At 44.7% G+C, this 17,222-nt stretch overlaps 1 long non-coding RNA gene across 1 annotated transcript in view; it reads left to right on the plus strand.

Moving 5' to 3' along the window:
- The window catches only part of LOC141096321 (uncharacterized), a 70,242-nt gene extending 53,795 nt beyond the window's left edge, over positions 1 to 16,447 (plus strand). Inside the window, exons 3-4 of the long non-coding RNA XR_012233656.1 lie at positions 13,493 to 13,649; positions 16,305 to 16,447. This is a non-coding gene — a long non-coding RNA (uncharacterized lncRNA). The remainder of the gene's footprint in view (positions 1 to 13,492; positions 13,650 to 16,304) is intronic.
- The last annotated feature ends 775 nt before the right edge of the window (positions 16,448 to 17,222 follow it).

Here is a 17,222-nt window from a genome sequence, read left to right on the forward strand (position 1 = left end):
GTTCGGGTTGGAGTTAGAATTGGGGGTTTCCACTGTTTGGGCACATCAGGGGCTCTCCAAATGCAACATTGCGTCTGATCTCAATTCCAGCCAATTCTGAGTTGAAAAAGTCATATGGTGCTCCTTCCCTTCCAAGCTCTGCCATGCGCCCAAACAGTGTTTTACCCCCCACATGTAGGGTATCAGCCTACTCAGGACAAATTGCAAAACAATTTTTGGGGTCCAATTTCTCCTGTTACCCTTAGGAAAATAAAAAATTGGGGGCAAAAATATCATTTTTGTGGAAAAAAATGATTTTTTTATTTTCACGTCCGAGCGTTATAAACTTCTGTGAAGCACTTGTGGGTTCAAAGTGCTCACCACACATCTAGATAAGTTCCGTGGGGGGGTCTAGTGTCCAAAATGGGGTCACTTGTTGGGAGTTTCAATAGTTTAGGTACATCAGGGGCTCTCCAAACGCACATGACACCCACAGACCATTCCATCAAAGTCTGCATTCCAAAATGGCACTGCTTCCCTTCCGAGCCCCGACGTGTGTCCATACAGTAGTTTTCTCCCACATATCGGGTGTCAGCGTACTCAGGACAAATTGGACAACAACTTTTGCAGTCCAATTTCTCCTGTTACCCTTGGGAAAATGAAAAAATTGGGGACTAATTGATCATGTTTGTGGAAAAAATACGATTTTTTTAAATTCACGCCCGGGCATTATAAACTTCTGTGAAGCCCTTGGGGGTTCAAAGTGCTCACCACACATCTAGATAAGTTCCTTAGGGGTTCTCGTTTCCAAAATGGGGTCATTTGTGGGTGTTTCCACTGTTTAGGTACATTAGGGGCTCTCCAAAGGCAACATGACACCCGCAGACCATTCCATCAATGTCTGCATTCCAAAACATCACTACTTCCCTTCCGAGCCTTGACGTGTGTCCATACAGTAGTTTTCTCCCACATATGGGGTGTCAGCGTACTCAGGACAAATTGGACAACAACTTTTGGGGTTCAATTTCTCCTGTTACCCTTGGGAAAATAAAAAAATTGGGGACTAATTGATCATGTTTGTTGAAAAAATACGATTTTTTTATTTTCATGCCCTGGCATTATAAACTTCTGTGAAGCCCTTGGGGGTTCAAAGTGCTCACCTCACATCTAGTTAAGTTCCTTAGGGGGTCTAGTTTTCAAAATGGGGTCATTTGTGGGGGGTTTCCACTGTTTAGGTACATTAGGGGCTCTCCAAAGGCAACATGACACCCGCAGACCATTCCATCAAAGTCTGCATTCCAAAACATCACTACTTCCCTTCCGAGCCTTGACGTGTGTCCATACAGTAGTTTTCTCCCACATATGGGGTGTCAGCGTACTCAGGACAAATTGGACAACAACTTTTGGGGTTCAATTTCTCCTGTTACCCTTGGGAAAATAAAAAAATTGGGGACTAATTGATCATGTTTGTTGAAAAAATACGATTTTTTTATTTTCATGCCCTGGCATTATAAACTTCTGTGAAGCCCTTGGGGGTTCAAAGTGCTCACCTCACATCTAGATAAGTTCCTTAGGGGGTCTAGTTTTCAAAATGGGGTCATTTGTGGGGGGTTTCCACTGTTTAGGTACATTAGGGGCTCTCCAAAGGCAACATGACACCCGCAGACCATTCCATCAATGTCTGCATTCCAAAACGTCACTACTTCCCTTCCGAGCCCTGACGTGTGTCCATACAGTAGTTTTCTCCCACATATGGGGTGTCAGCTTACTCAGGACAAATTGGACAACAACTTTTGGGGTTCAATTTCTCCTGTTACCCTTGGGAAAATAAAAAAAATTGGGGAATAATTGATCATGTTTGTGGAAAAAATACGATTTTTTTATTTTCATGCCCTGGCATTATAAACTTCTGTGAAGCCCTTGGGGGTTCAAAGTGCTCACCTCACATCTAGATAAGTTCCTTAGGGGGTCTAGTTTTAAAAATGGGGACATTTGTGGGGAGTTTCCACTGTTTAGGTACATTAGAGGCTCTCCAAAGGCAACATGACACCCGCAGACCATTCCATCAATGTCTGCATTCCAAAACGTCACTACTTCCCTTCCGATCCCCGACGTGTTCCCATACAGTAGTTTTCTCCCACATATGGGGTATCAGCATACTCAGGACAAATTGGACAACAACTTTTGGGGTCCAATTTCTCCTGTTACCCTTGGGAAAATAAAAAAAAGGTGACTAAAAGATCATGTTTGTGGAAAAAATACGAATTTTTTATTTTCACGCCCGGGCGTTATAAACTTCTGTGAAGCACTGGGGGGTTCAAAGTGCTCACCACACATCTAGATAAGTTCCTTGGGGGGTCTAGTTTCCAAAATGGTGTCATTTGTGGGGGTTTTCCACTGTTTAGGTACATCAGGGGTTTTCCAATCGCGATATGGTGTTCGATCTCAATTCCAGCCAAAAACGTCAAATGGCGCTGCTTCCCTTCCGAGCTCTGCCATGCGCCCAAATAGTGGTTTACCCACACATGTGGGGTATCAGCGTACTCAGGACAAATTGTACAATAACTTTTAGGGTCCTGTTACCCTTGGGAAAATAAAAATTGGGATGAAAAGATCATTTTTGTGGAAAAAATATGATTTTTTAATTGTACCACTGTACGTTATAAACTTCTGTAAAGCCCTTGTGGGTTCAAAGTTCTCACCACATATCTAGATAAGTTCCTTGGGGGGTCTAGTTTACAAAATGGGGTCACTTGTAGGGGGTTTCCACTGTTTAGGTACATCAGGGACTCTCCAAACGTGACATGGCGTCCGTTCTGAACTCCAGCCAGTTTTGCATTGAAAAAGTCAAACGGCGCTCCTTCCATTCTGAGATCTGCCATGCGCCGAAACAGTCGTTCCCCCCCACAAATCAGGTATCAGCGTACTCAGGACAAATTGCACAATAACTTTTGCAGTCCAATTTCTCCTGTTACCCTTGGTAAAATAAAAAAAATTGAACCTGAAGTATTTTTTTTGTGAAAAAAGTTTGATGTTCATTTTTTTTTAAATATTCAAAAAAATTCCTGTGACGCACCTAAAGGGTTAATAAACTTCTTGAATGTGATTTTGAGCACCTTAAGGGGTGCAGTTTTTAGAATGGTGTCACTTTTGGGTATTTTCTATCATATAGACCCCTCAAAGTGGCTTCAAATGTGATGTGGTCCTAAAAATAAAATGGTGTTGTAAAAATGAGAAATCGCTGGTCAACTTTTAACCCTTATAACTTCCTAACAAAAAAAATTTTGGTTCCAAAATTGTGCTGATGTAAAGTAAACATGTGGGAAATGTTAGTTATCAACTTTTATTTGTGCCGTATCTCTGTGATTTAAGGGCATAAAAATTAAAAGTTGGAAAATTGCGAAATTTTCAAAATTTTTGCCAAATTTCCATTTTTTTCACAAACGCAAATTATTTGAATTAAATTTTACCACTAACATGAAGTACAATATGTCACGAGAAAACAATGTCAGAATCACCGGGATCCATAGAAGCGTTCCAGAGTTATGACCTCATAAAGGTACAGTGGTCAGAATTGTAAAAATTGGCCCGGTCATGAACGTGCAAACAACCCTTGGGGGTGAAGGGGTTAAGGAGCTGCTGATTGTCTGGTGCCACGGACAGGGTGAGTAGTACCAGTGGAGCTGCGAGATAGGCGCCGGTCTCCCTGCACAGCAAAGACCAGGCCTGCGGCTGAGGGCATGACACTCATGTTGTACAGTGGGGAAAAAAAGTATTTAGTCAGTCAGCAATAGTGCAAGTTCCACCACTTAAAAAGATGAGAGGCGTCTGTAATTTACATCATAGGTAGACCTCAACTATGGGAGGCAAACTGAGAAAAAAAAATCCAGAAAATCACATTGTCTGTTTTTTTTTCATTTTATTTGCATACTATGGTGGAAAATAAGTATTTGGTCAGAAACAGGCAATCAAGATTTCTGGCTCTCACAGACCTGTAACTTCTTCTTTAAGAGTCTCCTCTTTCCTCCACTCATTACCTGTAGTAATGGCACCTGTTTAAACTTGTTATCAGTATAAAAAGACACCTGTGCACACCCTCAAACAGTCTGACTCCAAACTCCACTATGGTGAAGACCAAAGAGCTGTCAAAGGACACCAGAAACAAAATTGTAGCCCTGCACCAGGCTGGGAAGACTGAATCTGCAATAGCCAACCAGCTTGGAGTGAAGAAATCAACTGTGGAAGCAATAATTAGAAAATGGAAGACATACAAGACCACTGATAATCTCCCTCGATCTGGTGCTCCACGCAAAATCCCACCCCGTGGGGTCAGAATGATCACAAGAACGGTGAGCAAAAATCCCAGAACCACGCGGGGGGACCTAGTGAATGAACTGCAGAGAGCTGGGACCAATGTAACAAGGCCTACCATAAGTAACACACTACGCCACCATGGACTCAGATCCTGCAGTGCCAGACGTGTCCCACTGCTTAAGCCTGTACATGTCCGGGCCCGTCTGAAGTTTGCTAGAGAGCATTTGGATGATCCAGAGGAGTTTTGGGAGAATGTCCTATGGTCTGATGAAACCAAACTGGAACTGTTTGGTAGAAACACAACTTGTCGTGTTTGGAGGAAAAAGAATACTGAGTTGCATCCATCAAACACCATACCTACTGTAAAGCATGGTGGTGGAAACATCATGCTTTGGGGCTGTTTCTCTGCAAAGGGGCCAGGACGACTGATCCGGGTACATGAAAGAATGAATGGGGCCATGTATCGTGAGATTTTGAGTGCAAACCTCCTTCCATCAGCAAGGGCATTGAAGATGAAACGTGGCTGGGTCTTTCAACATGACAATGATCCAAAGCACACCGCCAGGGCAACGAAGGAGTGGCTTCGTAAGAAGCATTTCAAGGTCCTGGAGTGGCCTAGCCAGTCTCCAGATCTCAACCCTATAGAAAACCTTTGGAGGGAGTTGAAAGTCCGTGTTGCCAAGCGAAAAGCCAAAAACATCACTGCTCTAGAGGAGATCTGCATGGAGGAATGGGCCAACATACCAACAACAGTGTGTGGCAACCTTGTGAAGACTTACAGAAAATGTTTGACCTCTGTCATTGCCAACAAAGGATATATCACAAAGTATTGAGATGAAATTTTGTTTCTGACCAAATACTTATTTTCCACCATAATATGCAAATAAAATGAAAAAAAAAACAGACAATGTGATTTTCTGGATTTTTTTTTCTCAGTTTGTCTCCCATAGTTGAGGTCTACCTATGATGTAAATTACAGACGCCTCTCATCTTTTTAAGTGGTGGAACTTGCACTATTGCTGACTGACTAAATACTTTTTTTCCCCACTGTATATAATGCCATATGTACTTGTAATCTTATTTATATTGGCCTCACATCCCAAGAACTACAGGTAAAAACTCACAGCACATGATGTGGATGGTGTGAGCACGTTAAAGACGATCCCCAGTCATATTAAGGCATGCCACAATTGTATCCCCAATAAGATGATTATCTGGGGAACTAATATATGTGTATATATACGTGTATGCCTTCTTGTTGTTACAATTTAATGATACAAAATATTGTTATATTTTCTTGGTGGATTATTGACTCCATGTCTTTAGTAGATAATTCATGCTGGCACAGTCGGCTTTAGCGGCAGGCAGACCAGGCAGCTACCTAGGGCCCCCGCTCCTCCAGTGGCCTCCAGTCAGTGGCGTGCTGCTAATAGCGGGACATCACGCAGCCTGTTGTGAACTCATTTTATGGTCTGCCTCTGGTTTCTGGTGAGGGAACTGTTTGTGCTGACAGAGGAGTTGTGAGTTCTCTTTCCGGGCTCCCTCTGGTGGTGGCAGGAGGTAATGAAGCTGATCTAATTAACAGAGACCTGCCACCTGATAATGAGGGCGACGATTGGACATCTGGAGTCTCAGACTGGATTTAAGACAGCCGACTCCCTATTCCCATGCTGGTGATTTTTTTCCTGCCTCCTGAGGTCTTGGTTTCCAGCTCAGTTCCTGTCTTCACAAGCTAAGTTTTCATTGCTAATGTTCACATTTGATTTGGTTTTGTCTATTCAGTTTTTGTGTGGTCAGCCAGCCCCGGCTGGGGCTGTGCTGAATTTCCACTCTTATGTTACTGTATGTACCAGTTTGCTTTTTGTCCCTTATTAGATTGGCCTCTTTTTGCTCTGTTCTCAGAATATGCCAGAGTGCTGATATAGTGGGTGAAGTCTAGTGACTTCAGGATTTTTTTTGCTGTCAGAAGTGTTGGACATTTTTTGCAGGGTTTTTTGGCGTGATTGCAGACAGTATCTTTCCTTTCCTGTCCTTTCTAGTTAGTGTGGGCCCCATCATTTGCTCAGCATATTTTCCTACCTGTGTTTGTGCTTTCATCTTGTTTCACCGTCAATACATGTGTGGGGGCTGTCTATTCCTTTGGGGTCTGCTCTGGGGCAGTTTAGATTTCCCCTTTTCTTGCTTTAGGCTTATTTAGTCCTCCGGCTGTGATGAGGCATCTAGAATCATCGTAGGTACGCTCCACGGCTGCTGTTAGTTATGTGGTTAGGATTAGGGGACTGCAATCTGCATAGTTACCAACCTCTCTGGTTTTCTGTGACGTAGCTTGGTTTTGTTTTCCTCCTCGGTGACCCAATCATAACAGCAGCCGCTGTGGGGCCCGCCTATCGCCAGCACCGACTCCCCCCGCCGCCGCATTGAACTATACCAGCGGCATTATGACGCCAGTACAGTTCAAACCAATGATGGAGGAGAGAGCATCAGATGATGCTCCCTCTGCCTCTGACACTGCGACTGCACGATGATGTCAGTTTATCGCGCACCCACTGTGTTCCTGGCCCAGGCAGTGCAGCATCTGCACAGGTGACGGCAGCTACTATATTGGAGGAGCCTGTGGCGGCAGCGGGGACTGAGAACAGGCGGCTCCGGAGAAGGGTATTCTCACCTCTACGCTTCCCCTTTAGGAGCTGGCGGAGGGCGCGTGGACTGACCCACCTGGGAGATGGTTGCTGCAGCAGCTCAGCCATCTGGAGAATTCGGGGATGACCATGGAGGTGTACGGGACCAGTGACATTGAGGTGTGTCTGCTGCACGTGTGTCACCGTCCCCGGCCCCCTGTGACACCAGCCCCGTTTACTCCATGCTCTGCCCTTGCTCTCTGTTCTCCCATGCCTCATGTCCTCGTAGGTCCCCAGGTTCAGGTCATTGTGCTCCTCCAGGCCCCCTTACTTGCCTTATCCCTCCTCCACTGGTCCCCCCAATGCTCCCCATCACCCATGCCTTGAGTCCTCCTGCACCCCCCATGCATTCCCTGCCCCTTGTCCCCATGTGATCCGTCTGCCCTGCTCTCAAGTCTCCCCTGCATCCCCTTGTTTCCCCGTCTCTCTTGTCCCCTTGTGACCCTTTCTCACCGTGTGTCTCCCATCTACCCTTTCCTCATAATCCCTGTGCTCCCTTCTTCCCTGTCCCCTTGCAGCCCAGTCTGCCCGTGTTTCCCTATCTACTCTGCCCTCCGAGTCCCCTTTTGTCCTCTTGTGCCTGTATCCCTTGTCCCATTGTGTCAGTCTTCCTTGCCCATTAGTCCCCGTGTGCACCCTTCTCCCCTGCCTCATAGCCCCCATGTGCCCAGTGTCAGACTGAACAACATTGGGCCCCCTGGAGAATTTGTTTCTTAGGGCCCACTTTTCACCCCCACTCAAGAGCCCCATAGCATCTACAAGGTTTGCACTTTGAACTTTCTTGAAGGAGAAGCCAGGGCCCACCAGAGGATTCTCCGGTTCTCTAGTGGGCCAGTCCAACCCTGCAAGTTGTGCCTGTCTCCCTTTCTCCCTAGGCCCCCTGTGTCACCCTTCTGCCTGTCTCCCCTAAACCCTTTTGTCCTCCACTGCCTCTCTAGTCACCGTTTGCTCGTGTCTTTCTCACTGCCCCTGTGTGGCACTCCACTTTACAATTGTCTCATGTTCGCACCATCTCCTGTGCTAATATAATATCAATTGGTTGTGAATTATTGTTTTTTTTTCTTATCATTGATTTCCGCTTTCACAAATGCATAAACACCAGGATACAGGTTTTTTTTTGTTTGTCTGCACCTGTATAATGTGTGTAGTATTATCTGATATAACTAGTGCGGAGTACACCACGCTGCATCACAAAATGGAGAAACCGGTAATAGGAGGTGAGAAACCTAGGGCTGTGTGCAGACGTTAGGAATTTACAGCAGATGTTTCTGCACCAAAAAACGTGTCTACCGGCAGGAGAAAAGCTGAAAGAATTGACACACAACAGATATGAAACTGCTTCAAATCTACCAGGAAAAAATAAAGTAGATCTTGTGTCAGATTTAAGAAATCCCAATCACTTTGTGGGTATAGGAAGCCTGCGGTATCTTTTTTTGCGTAAAAACATTCTCTCTTGGAAGAGGGGTATTATATTCTATGGGGGGATACATTATATTATATGGGGAGGTGGGCTGTATTATATTCTATGGGGGGGTACATTATATTCAATGGGGAGGTGGGCTGTATTATATTCTATGAGGGGCTACATTATATTCTATGGGGAGGTGGGCTGTATTATATTCTATGGGTGGATACATTATATTCTATGGGGAGTACATTATATTATATGGGGAGGTGGGCTGTATTATACTCTATGGGGGAGTACATTATATTCAATGTGGAGGTGGGCTGTATTATATTCTGTGGGGGGCTACATTATATTCTATGGGGAGGTGGGCTGTATTATATTTGAGGGGGCTGCATTATATTTTATGGGGGGCTGTATTATATTAATAATAATAATAATAATAAATTTTATTTTTATAGCGCCGACATATTCCGCAGCACTTTACATTTCAGAGGGGATTTGTACAGACAATAGACATTACAGCATAACAATAATCACATACAGTAGATTATAACAAATACCAAGAGGAAAGAGGGCCCTGCTCGCAAGCTTACAGTCTATGAGGAAAGAGGGAGACACGAAAGGTGGGTGGTAACAGTTACCCTGATTGTATGGACCAGTCATAATGTTAAGTGTGTAACAGTACAGACACAGAGGGCTAATGGAGGCATGTGGGAACATGATGCGGGGAACCTGGTTATGGTAAAACTTTTGGCTCTGCCACACAGGGATAGATTAGGTTAATGTGTTGGGGTGGTAGGCCAGTCTGAATAAATGCGTTTTCAGGACACGCTTAAAATTGTGGGGATTGGGGACTAATCGTATTGACCTGGGAAGTGCATTCCAAAGAATTGGTGCGGCACGTGTAAAGTCTTGGAGACGGGAGTGGGAGGTTCTGACTATTGAGGATGCTAATCTCAGGTCATCAGCAGAACGGAGGGCGCGGGTAGGGTGGTATACTGAAACAAGGGAGGAGATGTAGGGTGGTGCTGAGCCATGGAGGGCTTTGTGAGTGAGGGTAATAAGTTTATACTGAATTCTGGAGTGGATGGGTAGCCAGTGTAATGACTGGCACAAGGTAGAGGCATCAGTGTAACGATTGGTGAGGAATATGATCCTGGCTGCAGCATTCAAGACAGATTGGAGGGGGGAGAGTTTGGTAAGAGGGAGACCGATTAGAAGAGAGTTACAATAGTCGAGACGAGAATGAATAAGAGAAACAGTAAGAGTTTTTGCAGCGTCAAAGGTAAGAAAAGGTCGAATTCTAGAAATGTTTTTGAGGTGCAGATGACAAGAGCGAGCCAGTGATCGAATGTGGGGGGCAAAGGAAAGCTCGGAATCAAGTATGACCCCAAGACAGCGGGCCTGTTGCTGGGGAGTAATAGTGGAACCACACACAGAAATGGCAATGTTGGGTATAGGTACATTAGTAGAGGGAGGAAACACCAGGAGTTCAGTCTTTGACAGGTTCAGTTTCAGATATAGTGAGGACATGATATTAGACACAGCGTTTAGACAATCGCCGGTGTTTTCTAGAAAGGCTGGCGTGATGTCAGGAGAAGAAGCGTATAATTGGGTGTCATCAGCATAGAGATGGTACTGGAAACCAAATCTACTGATTGTTTGACCAATAGGGGCAGTGTACAAGGAGAAGAGGAGGGGACCTAGAACCGATCCTTGGGGGACCCCAACAGTAAGGGGAAGATGAGAGGAGGAGGAACCGGCAAAAGATACAGTAAAGGAGCGGTCGGAGAGATAGGAGGAGAACCAGGAGAGAACGGTATCCTTGAGGCCAATGGAACGGAGCATAGTGAGGAGGAGCTGATGATCCACAGTGTCGAATGCTGCAGAGAGATCCAAGAGAATTAGCATGGAGTAATGACCATTTGATTTAGCTGTTAGCAGATCATTAGAGACTTTAGTGAGGGCAGTTTCAGTGGAGTGTAAAGAGCGGAAACCGGATTGGAGAGGGTCGAGAAGAGAGTTTTCTGAGAGATAGCGGATAAGACGGGAGTGGACCAGGCGTTCCAGGAGTTTAGAGATGAAGGGAAGATTAGAGACAGGTCTATAGTTAGCGGCACAGTTTTGGTCGAGGGATGGTTTTTTAAGTAGTGGATGTATGATGGCATGCTTAAATGAGAAGGGAAAAATACCAGAAGAGAGAGAGAGGTTAAATATTTTAGTTAGGTGAGGGGTGACAGCAGGGGAAAGGGACTGAAGGAGCTGTGACGGAAATGGGTCACTGGTGCAAGTAGTTGGGTGAGAAGATGCAAGGAGCCTGCTTACTTCTTCTTCTGTGACTGGTTCAAAATCAGAGAGTGAGTTAGATGCAGTGGGGGAGGGAGGACGATGCATGGTATGAGGTGATTGGGAGATAATTTCCTGTCGGATCTGGTCAATTTTTTCTTTGAAGTAATTGGCCAGATCGTCAGCTCGGAGCTCCGTGGTTGGGGCCTGTACTCTTGGATTGAGTAGAGAATGAAAAGTGTAAAAGAGACGTTTCGGGTTATTGGACAGTGAGGTGATGAGGGTGTTGAAATAGGTTTGTTTGGAGAGGTGAAGGGCAGTGTTGTATGTTCTAAGCATAAACTTAAAATGGATGAAATCTTCGGGCAGATTGGATTTTCTCCACAGAAGTTCGGCGCACCTGGAGCACCGCTGCAGGAAACGTGTTTGCACCGTGTGCCAGGGTTGTCGCCGTCTGCGTTGTGGTGTTCTATTTATAGGGGGTGCAAATTCATCCAGGGCACTTTGAAGTGTTTCATTGTAATGCTTCAATGCAGAATCAGGACATGAGAGGGAGGAGATAGGGGCCAATGAAGACTGCAAGTTCTTCAGAAGTTTCTGGGTGTTAATGGCCTGTATGTTTCTATAAGTCTGGACAGTGGGGGTGACCTGAGCAGCCTGGCAGTTCTTGATAGAGAATGAAAGAAGATTGTGGTCAGAGAGCGGGAGAGGGGAGTTTGCTAAATCATCCACTGCACAAAGCCGAGAGAAGACCAAATCGAGGGAGTTTCCGTCTTCATGCGTTGGAGAATTAGTAAGCTGCGAAAGGCCAAATGAGGAGGTTAGAGATAAAAGGTGAGTAGCAGATGGGGACGAGCAATGGGGATGTTGAAGGTAGGGATGTCACAGGAGAGAAAATGTGGAAGCCAAGTGGCAAAATGATCCAGGAACTGATGGGAGGGGCCGGGAGGACGATACACCACCGCCACTCGCATGGAGAAGGGGGTGTAGAGTCTGACGGCATGGACCTCAAAAGAAGGGAAGACAAGTGAGGGTACTTGAGGGATAACCTGAAAGGTACATTTTGGTGATAGGAGCAGACCAACGCCTCCACCAGCTCTATTGTCTGATCTTGGGGTATGAGAGAAGTGAAGCCCCCCGTATGAAAGAGCAGCAGCAGCGGTAGTGTCTGACTGCTGGATCCAGGTTTCAGTAAGAGCCAGGAGGTTAAGAGAATTAGAAAGGAAAAAGTCATGAATGAAGGAGGGTTTGTTACACACTGAGCGAGAATTCCAAAGTGCACAATTAAGAGAGACAGATGGCATGCAGGGAATATTAATATTCTATGAGGGAGGATTGCATCATACTCTTTGAAGGGGCTACATTATATTCTATGGGGAGGTGGGCTGTATTATATTCTATGGGGGGGCTACATTATATTCTATGGGGGCTGTATTATATTTATTATATTCTATGGGGGTGATTGCATCATACTATATGAGGGGGCTACATTGTATTCTATGGGGTGTTGCATTATATTCTATGGGGGGCTAGATTATATTGTATGGGGGGCTTTATTATACTCCATGAGGCGTCTACATTATATTCTATGGGGGCTGCATTATACTATATGAAGAGGGCTACTTTGTATTCTATGAAGGGGCTACATTATACTATATAAGGGGGCTACATTATATTGAATGGAGGGGCTGCATTATATTCTGTGGGTGGCTATACTATATGGAGGACTGAGGAGTGTATTATATTATATGGAGGACTGAGAAATGTATTTTCATATAGGTAGGACTATGAGGACTGTATTAGACTATATGGAGGACTGAGGAGTTTATTATACTATATGGAGACTGAGGAGTGTATTTTAATATATGGAGGACTGAGCAGTGTTTTTTAACATATGGAGGACTATGAGGAGTGTATTTTAATATATGGAGGTCTATAGGAAGTGTATTATACTATATGCAGGACTAAAGGGAGTGTATTACACTATATGGAGGACTATGGGGAGTGTATTATACTATATGGAGGACTATGGGGAGTGTATTATACTACATAGAGGACTATAGGGAGTGTATTATACTATATGTAGGACTATTAGGCACATTATACAATATGGAGTACTATGGGATTTGCATTTTACCATATGGAGGACTGTGGTACACATTATAATATATGGAGGACTATGGGGTGTATTATACTGAACAAGCAAAATGCTGCATATTCATTGAGTGATTGGATTGTTTATGCCGGAACAAAAATCACTGTTCTCAGCAGCACATCGCTGGTGTAAACTGTAGATGTGCTGCTGATAACATGATACTGTATGGGGACAGATTGCTCTAATAGTGGTTGTTTGGATACCATCATTCTTTCTCAGTTGGTGTAAAGAGGCCGGAAAACAAGCGTGAAACGACTTCAATATTATTGATCACACTTGTTTAACGGCCTGAACACAGCGCACATAAATACAACAGAAATGCTTCTGTGTGATGTGCAATATGTTAGCATTTTGGGCCCCATTTTAAACTTTTGCCTAGGACCCCACTTTGCCTCAGACTGGCCCTGCATGTTGGGAGTGTCTATTGGGCTCACTTTTATAATCCCCCTATTTAAGGTGTAGGGCTGTTTTTGGCATATTGTGAATGTAACCTGCTTTCTGTTCTGATGATATTGTTTCCGTTGTTGTTCTTTGTTTTCCCAGCTACCATCTCTGAAAAGATGGACTACCGGACAGTGTGGAGGCCATATACTATAGGAGGCTTATTTAGGTCATAATATGGACAGATATTTTTTATTCAGGAACATTTTAATAGCACTGTTATTTTTAAAGGACTCCATGTCGGGATGTGCTGCAGGAGACGGGAGAAGAGGGAAAAAAGGTTACAGCCGACAGCACACGGACTTGTAGAATGCACGCCCAAGGATCCCAGGACCCAATGGGATCAACAGCTCACAGAAAACATAAGAAGGAGCAGCATCCGTTCCAGGTGAAGAAAAATCTTTAGTTTTATTCTGCCTTCAATAGATACAACGTTTCGACCATAGCATGGTCTTTATCAAGTACATCAAATAACAATTGGAGCGGCCTTAAATGGTGTGGACAAACCAATCACCATTAAGGAAATGCCCCTTAAGGTACTGTCACACTTAGCGATGCACCAGCGATCCCGACCAGCGATATGACGTGGTCAGGATCGCTGGTGCATCGCTAAGTGGTCGCTAGTGAGCTGTCACACAGGCAGATCTCACCAGCGACATAGCAGCGGACGGGGGTTGCTACTTACCTGTCAGATGTGGCGATCCTGACGTCCTCCCGCCCGCGTCCACGCGTCGCTCGTAGGCGCCACAGGAAGCCCAGCAGGAAGCTGACGACGAGAAACGGCCCAGGACATTCTCGCGCGATCAGCGATAACCAGCGGGGGAGCCGGTCGGAGGTAAGTATCAGACATAGCGATATCGCTAGCAATATCGCTATAACGTCACAAAACCAGTGACGTTATAGCGATATTGCTAGCGATATCGCTTAGTGTGACAGGCCCTTTAGTCAAAAGTACATATACATCTCCTCAAACAAAACATCAGATATAAAAAACAATCAGTGCATTACATATAATACAAATTGTAATCATATAAATATAAAAAAATCACACAGAGAGACAAATGTATTTATAAAGTGTCCACAAAGCAATCACCCAATCTCCATATGGCATAATGATCACTATGGTGATAAATCACCAATCAATGTCCTCCATAGATAACCACCCTCCCCAGACAAATAGGAGCACTGTATAGCGTTAGCGCCAAAACAAACACCCTATAGCTGCAGTCCATACAAATTGCAAGATGAAATAGCTACCGTAATTATCTGTATAATGGTTCAAAGATAGCGTGCGATGGCGCCGTGCAGCCGCAGGGAGGGAAGAGACGCAGGCGAAAACCCACGAGGCATCCATGTCCGAAACACCGCGCATACGCGGTGCCACAGACAAGACGCAATCTGCAAGAGCCAGCCCCGCTCCGCCCACCCTCAGCCGCGCTTGCGCAACAGCCCACATCCTAACATAGAGCCCAGAATAGAACTCAGTCATATCAGCGCGGCCACGGGCATCCGTCAGACAGGGGAGGACGTCACATGACAGTTCACATGATCCGTCATGTAAACAAACCTACCACCGCTAACAAAATACACACAAATATAGCCAGACTGCGGGGTCAGAGAATTTACCAAATCCATGGCATAATCCGGGCTACAATAGCCAATAATATAATAGCAATACATGAAAAAACCTCATATATGGACCGCATTACATTCTTTATTATATACCAACAACAAAATAATAGCACATAGGGAAGGACAGAGGGCAAGGGGATCGAGCACCAAAAACACATCACAAATGCAAAAAAAAATAATGATTTCAGGACTGTTCAGTCCCCATGTCCTCCAGTCGTTCCCCAGACGCCACCTACAGCACAAAAAACATACAAAGATGAAAAAACAAATAAAAAATGTCAATATATACACTTGACAATAGAAGAGGATGTCAATACATTAAGAGGGTGGGAAAGATTCAACAGGTACAGACATGTAAATTATAGTCCACATTCAAACCCCTCGGCTGTAATGTGTCCAATATAGATATCCACCTTAAGGCCTGTTTCACACATCAGTTTTTCAGCATCAATCAAGATCCGCCGATTCGCAAAAAAAACAGACCCGGCGGATCTTGACGGGTGGTCATCCGTGGGATCCGATATTTTGCGAATCCGCCAAGATTTTGGCGTCCGCTGACATCACTTGACGGACACTGCAACGTTTTTTTCAACGTCGGATCCGCATTTTGGCTTTTCCAGTAGATTTAACCCTAAATTCTGGCAGAAGATTCATTCTCTCTCGTCACTTGCCCGCTCCCAGGTCCCGCGATATCTACTTGCCCGCTCCCAGGTCCCGCGATATCCACTTGCCCGCTCCCAGGTCCCGCGATATCCACTTGCCCGCTCCCAAGGCCAGCGATATCCACATTCTCGACCCCGGATGCCACGAGATGCAGATGCCCGCTCCCAGATACCGCGACATCTCTGATATTATTTTTTTTCCTTTTCAGGCGCGGTTCCTTTAACATTACAATATCGGTGGATCCCAGCGCACCAACGGTCCAGTGGCTCCCGTTGGTGTTTCGTCAGCCACGGATCCGTTTTCCGCCATTTTGGCAGATTTCAACTGACCTGAAAAACTGATGTGTGAAACAGGCCTAACTCCTTCTTCTTCAAAACATCTCTGAACACAGCGCACATAAATGCAACAGAAATGCTTCTGTGTGATGTGCAATATGTTAGCATTTTGGGCCCCATTTTAAACTTTTGCCTAAAACCATCCCTGCATGTTGGGAGTGTCTATTGTGCTCACTTTTATAATCCCGCTATTTAAGGCGTAGGGCTGTTTTTGGCATATTGTGAATGTAACCTGCTTTCTGTCCTGATGATATTGTTTCAGTTGTTATTCTGTGTTTTCCCAGCTACCATCTCTGAACAGATGGACTACCGGACAGTGTGGAGGCCATATACTTTAGGAGGCTTATTTAGGTCATAATATGGACAGATATTTTTTATTCAGGAGCATTTTAATAGCACTGTTATTTTTAAAGGACTCCGTGTCGGGATGTGCTGCAGGAGACTGGAGAAGAGGGAAGTCTAAAGAAACGAGATGTGGATGAGAAAAGTCATCATGGCGTCTGGACAAGATGGAGACTAAGAGAAAGAAAAGACTCAATCAGAGAAGAGGTCACTTATAAGGTACCAGGATGTACATTTTTATTTTATTTTTTTAACTTTTTATTGAAAGATTCCACAAATTAATACAACAAGCATATGACATTGCAGTATAGAATACGGATCAGCATATCATTATCAACCAAAGTAGATATAGAAGCATACTTTCAACAATAGAGTAATCAAACACTACAAATAAAGTATAACATTTCTACAAAGCATTGCACCATCAAACCAACAGGTTCTTTATCAGAGTTTGAGTCTGTATTTATTCAGATTGTAACAAATATTTATTCTTAAGATCAATTTTTACTTGCTGATACTGTCTGCATCTCATCAGTAGTGAGGTTCCTGTATAGTCTGCAGTCTGATAAAGACTGATAACAACTCCCAGCATCTCCTTACCATTGTTAAGGACATACTGGGAGTTGAAGGTTCATGAAATACAAATGTATATGTGGCTGACTTAGGCTGGGTTCGCACGTAGCGTTTTTTTTGCGTTTTCGCAGCGATTTTAAATGCGCGATTTTGCCGCGAAAACGCAAAAAACCAGCATCCCATGCAATCCTATGGGATTCCGCAAAGCTGTGCTAATGCTGTGGATTTTCCCGCGGCGGAATCGCATCGCGGTAAAATACGCAGCATGCTCATTAATTTTGCGGAATCGCGGCGATACTGCCCACATAGGAATGCATTGTTCTGCTTACTCTCTCCGCATGTGGCTGTGCCCACCATGCGAAAAGAAAGCAGAACATTTGCGGATGGTACCCACGGTCCGGAGGAGAGGAGACTGT

Source organism: Dendrobates tinctorius, unplaced genomic scaffold (genome assembly GCF_039654945.1).
Source record: "Dendrobates tinctorius isolate UK_male_01 unplaced genomic scaffold, ASM3965494v1 ptg000073l, whole genome shotgun sequence".
Taxonomy (NCBI): Eukaryota; Metazoa; Chordata; class Amphibia; order Anura; family Dendrobatidae; genus Dendrobates; species Dendrobates tinctorius.